The following is an 11,580-nucleotide window of genomic DNA, read 5'->3' on the forward strand; positions in this document are numbered from 1 at the left end:
AATTTTATGGCATTCCTACTTTTGATATATGACTAAACATTTCCTATATATTATTATTATTTATATATCATTATTATTTATTCGAATATAGTATAGCCAATTGATAATGTTCTATAACTTTTCCCTTATTGGGACATGTGACGCGGCTCCCCTGGGTGATACTCACAAAGAGGATGGTTACGCCCGGAGCGCATGCGCGGATTCATGACGCTGTGCCGTCTTTCGGAAGGCAGTCAGTACGGGCGGATGTGTTTCAAGTTCTGACGCGCATCCGCCGGTGATGCCACCCGGAAGTCGGCCGGCGTCTGGTTCCGCTACATGCGCCATTGGAGGGCGACCATTATAAAGAGCCAGTAGTTCTCACCTCAAGCAGCGCCTCTTGAGAAAGGAATCATCCGAAACACGTGTCGAGGTCGCAGGACTATCACTGGGAGGCCGTCGGCATGTCACAATTAGGTAAAGTGTTTTGAGATATTGTCCTACTATACGCTGACTAAACCTATATTGTAGGATTGTATTATTGGCAACATTGTGATCTTTGTACTTATCCCAGAGATATCCTGCTCAGCTTGTTGTTGGGGTTTTTTATGGGTGTTTTTTCTACCTGTTTTGTATACATAATAAAGATTAAATTTTTGAATATAATTCTGGGCTAATTTTGTAGGTTATTATATGTTATTTAAGTAGTACATATACCACTACCCATATCTCACCCCTAGTGATCTGAGATTTAAGTGTATAAGATAGGGAGAGGCATAAGGCTATCCTTCATATAAGATAGGGAGAGGCATAAGGTTTTCCTTCATATAAGATTGGGAGAGGCATAAGGCTATCCTTCATATAAGATTGGGAGAGGCATAAGGTTTTCCTTCATATAAGATTGGGAGAGGCATAAGGCTATCCTTCATGTAAGATTGGGAGAGGCATAAGGTTTTCCTTCATATAAGATTGGGAGAGGCATAAGGCTATCCTTCATATAAGATTGGGAGAGGCATAAGGCTATCCTTCATGTAAGATTGGGAGAGGCAGAAAGATATGCTTCATAAAAGATAGGGATAGACATAGGCTTATCCTTCATATAATATAGGGATAGGCATAAGGCTATCCTTCATATAAGATAGGGATAGGCATAAGGCTATCCTTCATATAAGATAGGGATAGGCATAAGGCTATCCTTCATATAAGATAGGGATAGGCATAAAGCTATCCTTCATATAAGATAGGGATAGGCATAAGACTATCCTTCATATCTTATCTCCCCACACATTCTATGTTTCTTATAGGCTCTGGGTGAAGGGGAAGAGTACATAAGAAGCCCGTGGTAGTCATTGGTTGAGGAGGAAGCCCTTTAGGCTACTTTCACACTACAAAATTTTTCTGCGGAATTCTGCTTAGAAATTCCCATGCAGCAATATCCCAACGGCTGCACAACGTACACTACAGAATTACAGAAGTGGACGTTCCACCGCTAAAATTCTGCTGACGAAAGAATGATCTTGCTTATTCATTTGGCGGAATCCGCCTGGAATACATTGCCGTCTGTAGGGACTGATCCAGTCGATGCCGGCCACACTCCAGCCGAAGATTCCTTAGTGTGGGCCTAGTCTTAGTGTTGCATACACGTGTGATTTGTATGCTTTATCTGAATGTTCATAGACTTATTCTTTCTGAGATTTCAGTACTTCATATTTACCATAACTCCATCTGGAAGCCGAGGGATCGGACTGTGCGGCGCAGCTATTTGTAGTGATCTGATAATGCAGTCATATTGTCATTTCAGCTCCTGTTTTGGAGTGGATACGATGTTCTCAGACTCGGCTCCTGCAGTCATTTGTCCTACTTACAATCATACCAAGAGTTTAAGCAGAACAAATATCCATTGTTACAGTACGGCACAACCTCCACAGTATCAGGAATAAGGAATTCAGCAGCCCTGTGGCTGTCGTGTTCATGGCCAGCTCTTCCTATAGGCAAAATAGGCAGCCATCTAGAGCCGCCTCTGCCCGCCAGCTCTGCCTGCCGCAAAACAAACCTGATCAGTCAGTGCAGCCATAACAGTGCCTCATATCCCCTTATATGGTCTGCAGAGCCTGTGCAGAGCTGATATCTACCTGCTCACTTTATGAGGGGAATATTTCCTCCTTGTACACTGGTATTATTGGTAATATTGGTCAGTATACAGGATTTGGTCAGTAACACTATTATAGTAATATGTATGGTGATAATATTCTTCCCTGTATACTGGTATTATTGGTAATACAGGTCTCAGTATACAGGATTTGGTCAGTAACAGTATGAAAGTAATATTTATGGTGATAATATTCCTCCCTATATACTGGTAATATAGGTAATATTGGTCTCAGTATACAAGATTTGGTCAGTAACAGCATGATGGTAATATTTATGGTGATAATATTTCTCCCTGTATATTGGTGTTATTGGTAATATTGGTCAGTATACAGGATTTGATCAGTAACAGTATCATAGTAATATGTATGGTGATAATATCATTTCCTGTATACTGGTATTATTGGTAATATATGTCTCAGCATACAGGATTTGGTCAGTAACACTATGATAGTAATATGTATGGTGATAATATTCCTCCTTGTATACTGGTATTATTGGTAATATTGGTGTCAGTATATAGGATTTGGTCAATAACAGTATGATGGTAATATTTATGGTGATAACATTTCTCCCTATATACTGGTTTTATCGGTAATATTGGTCTCAGTATACAGGATTTAGTCAGTAACAGTATGATGGTAATATGTATGGTGATAATATTCAGTGATGGCACTGAGCGATCATGTCTGTCTGCCTCAGAGGAGTAGTGCTTTCAGTGGCGGCAGTATATTCAGTCTAAATCTGAAACTTCATGTTTGATGTCTCTGAGATCTCCTAGGTTTACAGTTTATTTGAGTACTTATCCTATGTAGGGTAGGGTTATCATCAGCCGCAGTACGGTATGGAACATGATGGAGGTGGCAGGAGATGTGCGGCTGCACAGGGCTAGCGAAATTAATTCAAAACAAATCTCGAATGTTTCAGATAGTCCAACTTTTCCTAAATTTGAAACATATATTTGTGCTAAAATCAATTTGCTCCTCTCTTAATGCAGATTTCTAGTAGGTTCTTTTACAATTTCTCCATTGTTGTTTGCCTGATTTATTTTCCCATACCCCTATAGAGGTTAACATCTCATCACTCCTTGATTGTCACCAAACTCTGGTACTCCGTCCCTCATTATATTTTATGTCTGATCGGGATCTCTGAATAACATTTGGCTTTATCTACTGTTCCTGTAATGGGATGAATATGTGTGAAGTATGACAGAAATAAGTAAGAATTTAGGCTCATAGCAGACTATGGACAGGGGTGGACAGAGGACGGCTCCTGTGTGGGATCCTTATTGGTATGGGGGCCTCCCAACTGAATTTCATGTGCCCGACCCTGTTATTCATAGGGCCTGTTTACACTACATAATTTCCACTCTGGGTAATTCAGAGCGGATTCCACTTCCACACTCACGAAATCGATGGGAGGCTGCAGTAAGCAAAATCTGTCCAGAATTTTTTGTCCGAAATGCTGGGCAGAATTTCCGTGGTGGGAACGAGCCTTTAGAAAGGCTGACTGGCAGCAGCTTACCTCTCCTTTCTCCAACACATGAACGTTAAGCTGTGTTGTATGTTCATGTGTATGGGGAGATTGGGAAAGAAAGTTGTCGGTTGAGGTTTTTGAAGGTGTGTGACCATCTTTAGGGGAACCCCAGGCTATTCTCTTGCAACTTTAAGGGGGTAATCAAGGGATACAAAAATAACCCCAAAGCTACCACACTTTCTGAAGATGTTCCCTGTAAACCATTATGCCGGATATGCATGACTCCTGTGGCCCCGCCGGTCTTATCTGGTTGCTTGATATTCTTTGCCATCCTTCCCTTCACTTGACTCATAGTTACTACATTTCCCAGGAATCATTGCATCTCTGCTCTGTCGTCCAGCTCAATCTCTGAGAGCAGCCCCCATCCTCCTGCCCTGATCAGCAGAGAGAAGTTAAGTGTGTAATTGGCTGAGGCTTCACACACCTCCCAACTCTCAGCACTAAAGGAAGCATGACTCATCTGTGCAGAAACTTTGTGGTCTGTGTCTCTCAGGAGGGTGGGGGCTGCTTTCAGAGAGGAATTTGGACAAAGACAGCCTGGATGGCAGAATAATGTATTTTCCTCACTCCCTTAATATAAGTGACAACTGAAAGAGAGGAAACTGCTCTAGATAACTAATGAATAAGACTTAGTCAACTATATAGGTTGGTGAGAGGGAAAGGATTAGTTTCCCTTTAAAGGGGTATTCCAGGCAAAAATTTTATTTTATATATCAACTGGCTCCGGAAAGTTAAACAGATTTGTAAATTACTTCTATTAAAAAATCTTAATCCTTCCAATAGTTATTAGCTTCTGAAGTTTTCTGTCTAACTGCTCATTGATGATGTCACGTCCCGGGAGCTGTGCATGATGGGAGAATATCCCCATAGGAACTGCACAGCTCCCGGGATGTGAGTCATCAGAGAGCAGTTAGACAGAAAACAACAACTCAACTTCAGAAGCTAATAACTATTGGAAGGATTAAGATTTTTTAATCTAAGTAATTTACAAATCTGTTTAACTTTCCGGAGCCAGTTGATATATATATAAAAAAGTTTTGGCCTGGAATACCCCTTTAACTGTTTGACAATGTAAGACTTGCCAGGGGACATTAGGTTATTCTCACTTGGTAAACAAAAACTTACAGACACACACACAAAAAAAAACAAAAAAAAAAACACCTCTATTTACAATTGTAGCACACAAAGTTATAGTACAGGTCAGCTGGTAGTTGTAATCCTTAAAGGGGAACTCCACTGCTCAGCGTTTGGAACAAACTGTTCCTAACGATGGAGCTGGCGCTGGGAGCTTGTGACGCCATAGCCCCACCCCTTCATGACGTCACTCCCCGCCCCCTCAATGCAAATCTATGGGAGGGGGCGTGACGGCTGTCACGCCCCCTCCCATAGACTTACATTGAGGGGGCGGGGCGTGACATCATGAGGGGGTGGAGCTATTACGTCACGAGCTACCGACACCGGCTCCAGCGTTGGGAACAGTTTCTTCCAGTGTACCCCTTAAAACTGTTATGTCACATAGCAGGATGATGTAGTTAACCTCGATGTGAACCCAACTATCGTTTGTCAATTGAGTTGTTCCTGTCGTGTAAAGTGCAGAACTGAGACCTCTAGGTTTCTGTAAAACAACTTTAACACTTTACTTAAACTTCTCATGCAAATTCAATATAACATATTGATATTTGGTCACTGTCCCTTTAAACATTGCTTTTAGAGCAGATTTATGTAATATAGCAATCTCTGAGGTGCTTTCTATCACATGTAATGAGTAGTGCAGACAGACAAAGATTTTAAAGGGGTACTCCCGTGGAAAATTATTATTTTTTTTTTTTTTTGATCAACTGGTGCCAGAAAGTTAAACAGATTTGTAAATTACTTCTATTAAAAAATCTTAACCCTTCCAGTACTTTTTAGGGACTGTATACTACAAAGGGAATGTTTTTCTTTTTGGATTTCTCTTCTGTCACGACCACAGTGCTCTCTGCTGACCTCTGCTGTCGATTTTAGGAACTGTCCGGAGCAGCATATGTTTGCTATGGAGATTTTCTCTGGCTCTGGACAGTTCCTAAAATCGACAGCAGAGGTCAGCAGAGAGCAATAAGAGAAATCCAAAAAGAAAAAACATTTCCACTGTAGTATACAGCCCCTAAAAAGTACTGGAAGGATAAAGACTTTTTAATAGAAGTAATTTACAAATCTGTTTAACTTTCTGTCACCAGCTGATCTAAAAAAAATAAATAAAAAAAAGTTTTCCACTGGAGTACCCCTTTAATGTTCACATTCCAATAAGCTTTATCGTTACTGATGAGGGTCTGTACAGGTTGACTTATTGTGGTGTAATATTTAGACTTGTTTGTGACATGCCACCCATAGGCATGCATGCGAGAGACTTTCCAAGATAACCCAGCTATACAGCAATTACTCTGAAGAGATTAGTATGATGCAGAGAGACCCTTGTTCAGCTTTATTCTCTCTGACAAGGATGAAAAACTTCTTCTTGGAGGTGAAGAAACTAAGCACTTTATCCTCCCAGTGTGGACAGCAACAGTGAATCAATAGTACACAGCATTTCATCTAGGGAAAACACATGTGGCCTAGGTGTATATATGCCTGGCAATAACAAAGCTAGGAGACTAGTCTAGTTGTACTGATCTTCCCAGCAGGAGCAGAGCAGAGAAACATGTGGCACTGGTTAGAGCCGGGCCCAGACTGACACTAAATGGTTTGGGTCTGCCCTTTCTCCTGGGAGAGAGAGGCTGGACTTAGGACTTTTCTCACCACCCTCGGCTTAGGAAAGATCATGTGACCAAGGTACCATTCATCTAATACACAGCAATACAATACCCTTTACAGTTCTTGTAATGCCTTCGTGCATGCAATTGATGTGGGGCAATGCTGATATATACCTTTAGAAATAAACTAACATTACCCCATATGCATTTTTGCCGTTTGCAGAAAACCTTTCTTTAGATTGCAGCTGGAACACTGCGCCCGGGACACTACACAACCATGGGTAAGGCTGCATTCACACCACGTTTTGTACATACAGGTGCCGGATCCGGCGGGGGGAGGGGCAAATCGGGCGCTCCTGTACCCTGGCCGGATCAGCCTGTGACTCCATTTACTTTAATTATCCGACTGGAGTCAAATGGTGACTCCGTTCGGCTCAGTTTTGACCCGTATGTACAAAACGTGGTGTGAATGCACCTTTAGAATGAGGTTTTGTACCCAATATACAGTACCAAAAATAACACCCCGCAATACAGGGTCTTCACACTTCACAGTATCATATTTTAACTTTTTGGGAGGATTTCTATTTTAACTTATGGCATGATAAAAGTTTAATTTTAGGTGAGGGAATTGAATAGGGGTTTTGGGATTCCGGGCTACGACCTTGGAGTTATTGGTTACCATTGCATAAAACATGAACGGTGGGGCATTGTATTGAACATGATGAGGATGCATTGCATCGGACATGCCAGGGGTGCAATTAGGGTCGCCACCTTTCTAGCAAAAAAAATACCGGCCATGCTAATTTGCATAATAATTATATATGCGTGACATCACAGGATACACATATGTGGGGGAAATGTTGTCCTATTCTGACCCCTATAACTTTTTTTTTCTCCTTATACGGGCCTGTATGAGGGCTCAATTTTTGCGCCCCCCGATCTGTAGTTTTTAACAGGACCATTTTTGTTTTGATCACTTTTTTAAAATTAAATTTGGGAGTTGCAGCTAGTTACTAACAACAACTCCCAGCATGCCCCGATACAGCCTGTGGCTCAGCAGCTGCCCCAAATAAAAACTACAACTCCCAGCATGTTGAACTATATACTGTAGTAGTATATGTCAGTGTTTCCCAACCAGGGGTGCCTCCAGCTGTTGCAAAAATATAACTCCCAGCATGTTGGACTATATAGTAGTATATAGTATAGGTCAGTGTTTCCCAACCAGACGTGCCTCCAGCTGTTTCAAAACTACAACTCCCAGCATGTTGGACTATATAGTAGTATATAGTATAGGTCAGTATTTCCCAACCAGTGTGTCTCCAGCTGTTGCAAAACTACAACTCCTAGCATGCCCCGATACAGCCTGTGGCTCAGCAGCTGCCCCAAATAAGAACTACAACTCCCAGCATGTTGAACTATATACTGTAGTAGTATATAGTATAGGTCAGTGTTTCCCAACCAGGGGTGCCTTCAGCTGTTGCAAAAATACAACTGCCAGCATGTTGGACTATATAGTAGTATAAAGTATAGGTCAGTGTTTCCCAACCAGGGGTGCCTCCAGCTGTTGCAAAAATACAACTGCCAGCATGTTGGACTATATAGTAGTATATAGTATAGGTCAGTGTTTCCCAACCAGGGGTGCCTCCAGCTGTTGCAAAAATACAACTGCCAGCATGTTGGACTATATAGTAGTATAAAGTATAGGTCAGTGTTTCCCAACCAGGGGTGCCTCCAGCTGTTGCAAAACTACAACTCCCAGCATGTGGAACTATAAAGTATTATAAAGTATAGGTCAGTATTTCCCAACCAGGGGTGCCTCCAGCTGTTGCAAAACTACAACTCCCAGCATGTTGGACTATATAGTATAGGTCAGTGTTTCCCAACCAGATGTGAGTCCAGTTGTTGCAAAACTACAACTCTCAGCATGTTGGACTATATAGTAGTATATAGTATAGGTCAGCATTTCCCAATGTTGCACCATAACCTATGCCAGTGTTTTCCAACCAGACTGACTACAGCTGTTGCAAAACTACAACTCCCAGCATGCCCAGACAGCCAACGGCTGTCTGGGCATGCTGGGAGTTGTAGTTTTGCATCAGCTGTAGTCAGTCTGGTTGGAAAACACTGGCATAGGTTATGGTGCAACATTCCGGGAGTTGGAGGATTGGTTGGATAAATACCGGCCATTGCATGGTCGGTATTTTTAATATAAAAATACCAGCAGGGTTGCCAAAATACCAGCTGTGCCAGTAAAATACTGGTCAGGTGGCAACCCTAGGTGCAATGCATTGAACATGCCAGGGGTGCATTGGTTAGTCAGGACTAGTGTGTTGTACAGTAGTGATGAGCGGCAGGGGCCATATTAGAATTTGCGACATTTTGCGAATATATAGACAATTATTTGTCCTATGTTCGCGAAATTCAAATATTCGCTATGTTTGTTAACTTTTTTCCATGCGAAAATTCGCATAAAAATTTGCATGTTAATTAAAAAAAAAGAATATTCATCATTATGAATATATAGCACTATGTTCTTAATTTCCACGAAATCGCAAAGTACCGATATTCACGATATAAATTCGCATTACGAATATTCTTGCTCAACACTACTGTATAGAAGAATGCAGTCAGGAAAGCAGAGAACACATTCCAAACTATGGTAGTGACAAGTTGATTAAAATGATTCTGACTGCCGATCTATATATATATATATATATATATATATATATATATATATATATATATTAATACTTATATATTTATATGCCATTACTAATGCTGAAAAAAGATTTGTTACCTACTCTAAACCTATATCCAGTTATTTGCTTGCAACTAAGAAAGAGAACTAGAAATGATGCCAGGAGGCCCAAGATGAGACGTCAGAAGACAAAACATTTGAAGAAGATACAGATTGTATAGAAGCGCAAAGATCTGTGTTTTTCCAGTGTCAGAGTATAAGATCCGCATAAGTGAACTTTGGCCAAGAAAGAAATAAATGTTTAAATATGCTAATATATACCAATCTAACCAATCAAAATGTAACACGATGATTTTGACGTCATAACTAACCTCCCTTTTTTGTCAAATGTAAAAACTAATAAGCTTACATAAAATAAACAAGAACTCTGTCGGAGAACTCTCTGAGTTTTCTTGCTGATAAAGAGCTTTATACCAACCTTTTGTCTGATGTATATTTCTTTATGTCGACATTCAGCATTATACAGCAGCAATCACGCACATTTTAAGGCCTTATCCGCAACCATCCTTGACAGTAGCGCGCCTTTACTTTATGTATAACATTCTCTGCTGTGATTCGCTGGGGGTCTGTGCCTTGTGCACACACAGCATTGGCTCTAGTTTATTCTTCTCCTTAAAGGGGTATTCCAGGAAAAAAAAATTTTATATATATCAACTGGCTCCAGAAAGTTAAACAGATTTGTAAATTACTTCTATTAAAAAATCTTGATCCTTTCAGTACTTATGAGCTTCTGAAGTTAAGGTTGTTCTTTTCTGTCTAAGTGATCTCTGATGACACGTGTCTCGGGAAATGCCCAGTTTAGAAGAGGTTTGCTATGGGGATTTGCTTCTAAACTGGGCGGTTCCCGAGACACGTGTCATCAGAGAGCACTTAGACAAAAAAGAACAACCTTAACTTCAGAAGCTCATAAGTACTGAAAGGATTAAGATTTTTTAATAGAAGTAATTTACAAATCTGTTTAACTTTCTGAAGCCAGTTGATATATATATATATATATATATGTATAAAAAATTTTTTTTTCCTGGATTACCCCTTTAATCCAGTAAGTAGCATGTCCTCTGCTCAGTCCTGTATGGATATTATGGAGGCGCACGCACATCCACTCATCTTTTTCTGTAGTCACGATTATTTGGGGGGAGGGGGGGCTCTGGCACTGGCGCCAGTTCTTAGACATCTTGTACTGAGACGTCTTCCGTATACACTTCATGATCTCCTGTAAATGGCTCAGCGTTTCCCTTCCTGCTGAACTCGACTGAATGTTTTGTAATATTTTCAATGCTCTGGGATTTATTTGTTGTCTCGGCTTATTACTGCGGCTGCAGGAACGCCAATTCCAAGGACGCTTTCTAAGTCAAGTGTTTAATCTTCTGTTCTGACTCATTGCCTAAAGCAGAATACTCTCATAGTACTGGTAGACATTAAAATGTAACCCCTCCCATAGAACATAACTCTTACTGTTCCCTTTACCTCAGTGTTTCCCAACCAGTGTGCATCCAGCTGTTGCAAAACAACAACTACAAGTATTGTGCAACAGCTGGAGGATCACTGGTTATGGAAACACTGCTTTACCCTATTTTATGTGTTAGGAAGCTGTTTGTGCTTCAGAGCTGCTTTTTATCTATTGCAGGGGTTTTCCTAGGGGATGAGTGTTTGATCGGTGATCCATTGAAGAGGAAGTCCATTGTCCCCTCATCTGAATGGAGAGGCCGTCAGATATATTCGCTGCCACTTAATTCAACTCTATGGACCATATAATAAAGGCACCATGCTGTTTCAGGCAAGAAGATTTTCACCTTTGCAAGAGAGAAGAAGTTGAACAAGGGCCTCTCTAAATTACATTTGTTGGCCCCACCATTTGTTCTATAAATATGTGCTAGCATTTCTCCTGCTGTGTATATAGTAGTATATAGCAGTGTATACGGATACTGGAAGCCTGTGCTAGCATTTCTCCTGCGGTGTATATAGTAGTATATAGCAGTGTATACTGGAAGCCTGTGCTAGCATTTCTCCTGCTGTGTATATAGTAGTATATAGCAGTGTATACGGATACTGGAAGCCTGTGCTAGCATTTCTCCTGCTGTGTATATAGTAGTATATAGCAGTGTATACGGATACTGGAAGCCTGTGCTAGCATTTCTCCTGCGGTGTATATAGTAGTATATAGCAGTGTATACGGATACTGGAAGCCTGTGCTAGCATTTCTCCTGCGGTGTATATAGTAGTATATAGCAGTGTATACGGATACTGAAAGCCTGTGCTAGCATTTCTCCTGCGGTGTATATAGTAGTATATAGCAGTGTATACGGATACTGGAAGCCTGTGCTAGCATTTCTCCTGCGGTGTATATAATAGTATATAGCAGTGTATACGGATACTGGAAGCCTGTGCTAGCATTTCTCCTGCGGTGTATATAATAGTATATAGCAGTGT

At 40.9% G+C, this 11,580-nt stretch overlaps 1 long non-coding RNA gene across 1 annotated transcript in view; it reads left to right on the forward strand.

The window, feature by feature from the left end:
* The window catches only part of LOC130274461 (uncharacterized), a 60,188-nt gene extending 49,129 nt beyond the window's left edge, over positions 1-11,059 (forward strand). Inside the window, exon 3 of the long non-coding RNA XR_008844398.1 lies at positions 10,778-11,059. This is a non-coding gene — a long non-coding RNA (uncharacterized LOC130274461). The remainder of the gene's footprint in view (positions 1-10,777) is intronic.
* The last annotated feature ends 521 nt before the right edge of the window (positions 11,060-11,580 follow it).

The sequence above is a fragment of the Hyla sarda genome, chromosome 5 (genome assembly GCF_029499605.1).
Source record: "Hyla sarda isolate aHylSar1 chromosome 5, aHylSar1.hap1, whole genome shotgun sequence".
NCBI classification, from domain to species: domain Eukaryota; kingdom Metazoa; phylum Chordata; class Amphibia; order Anura; family Hylidae; genus Hyla; species Hyla sarda.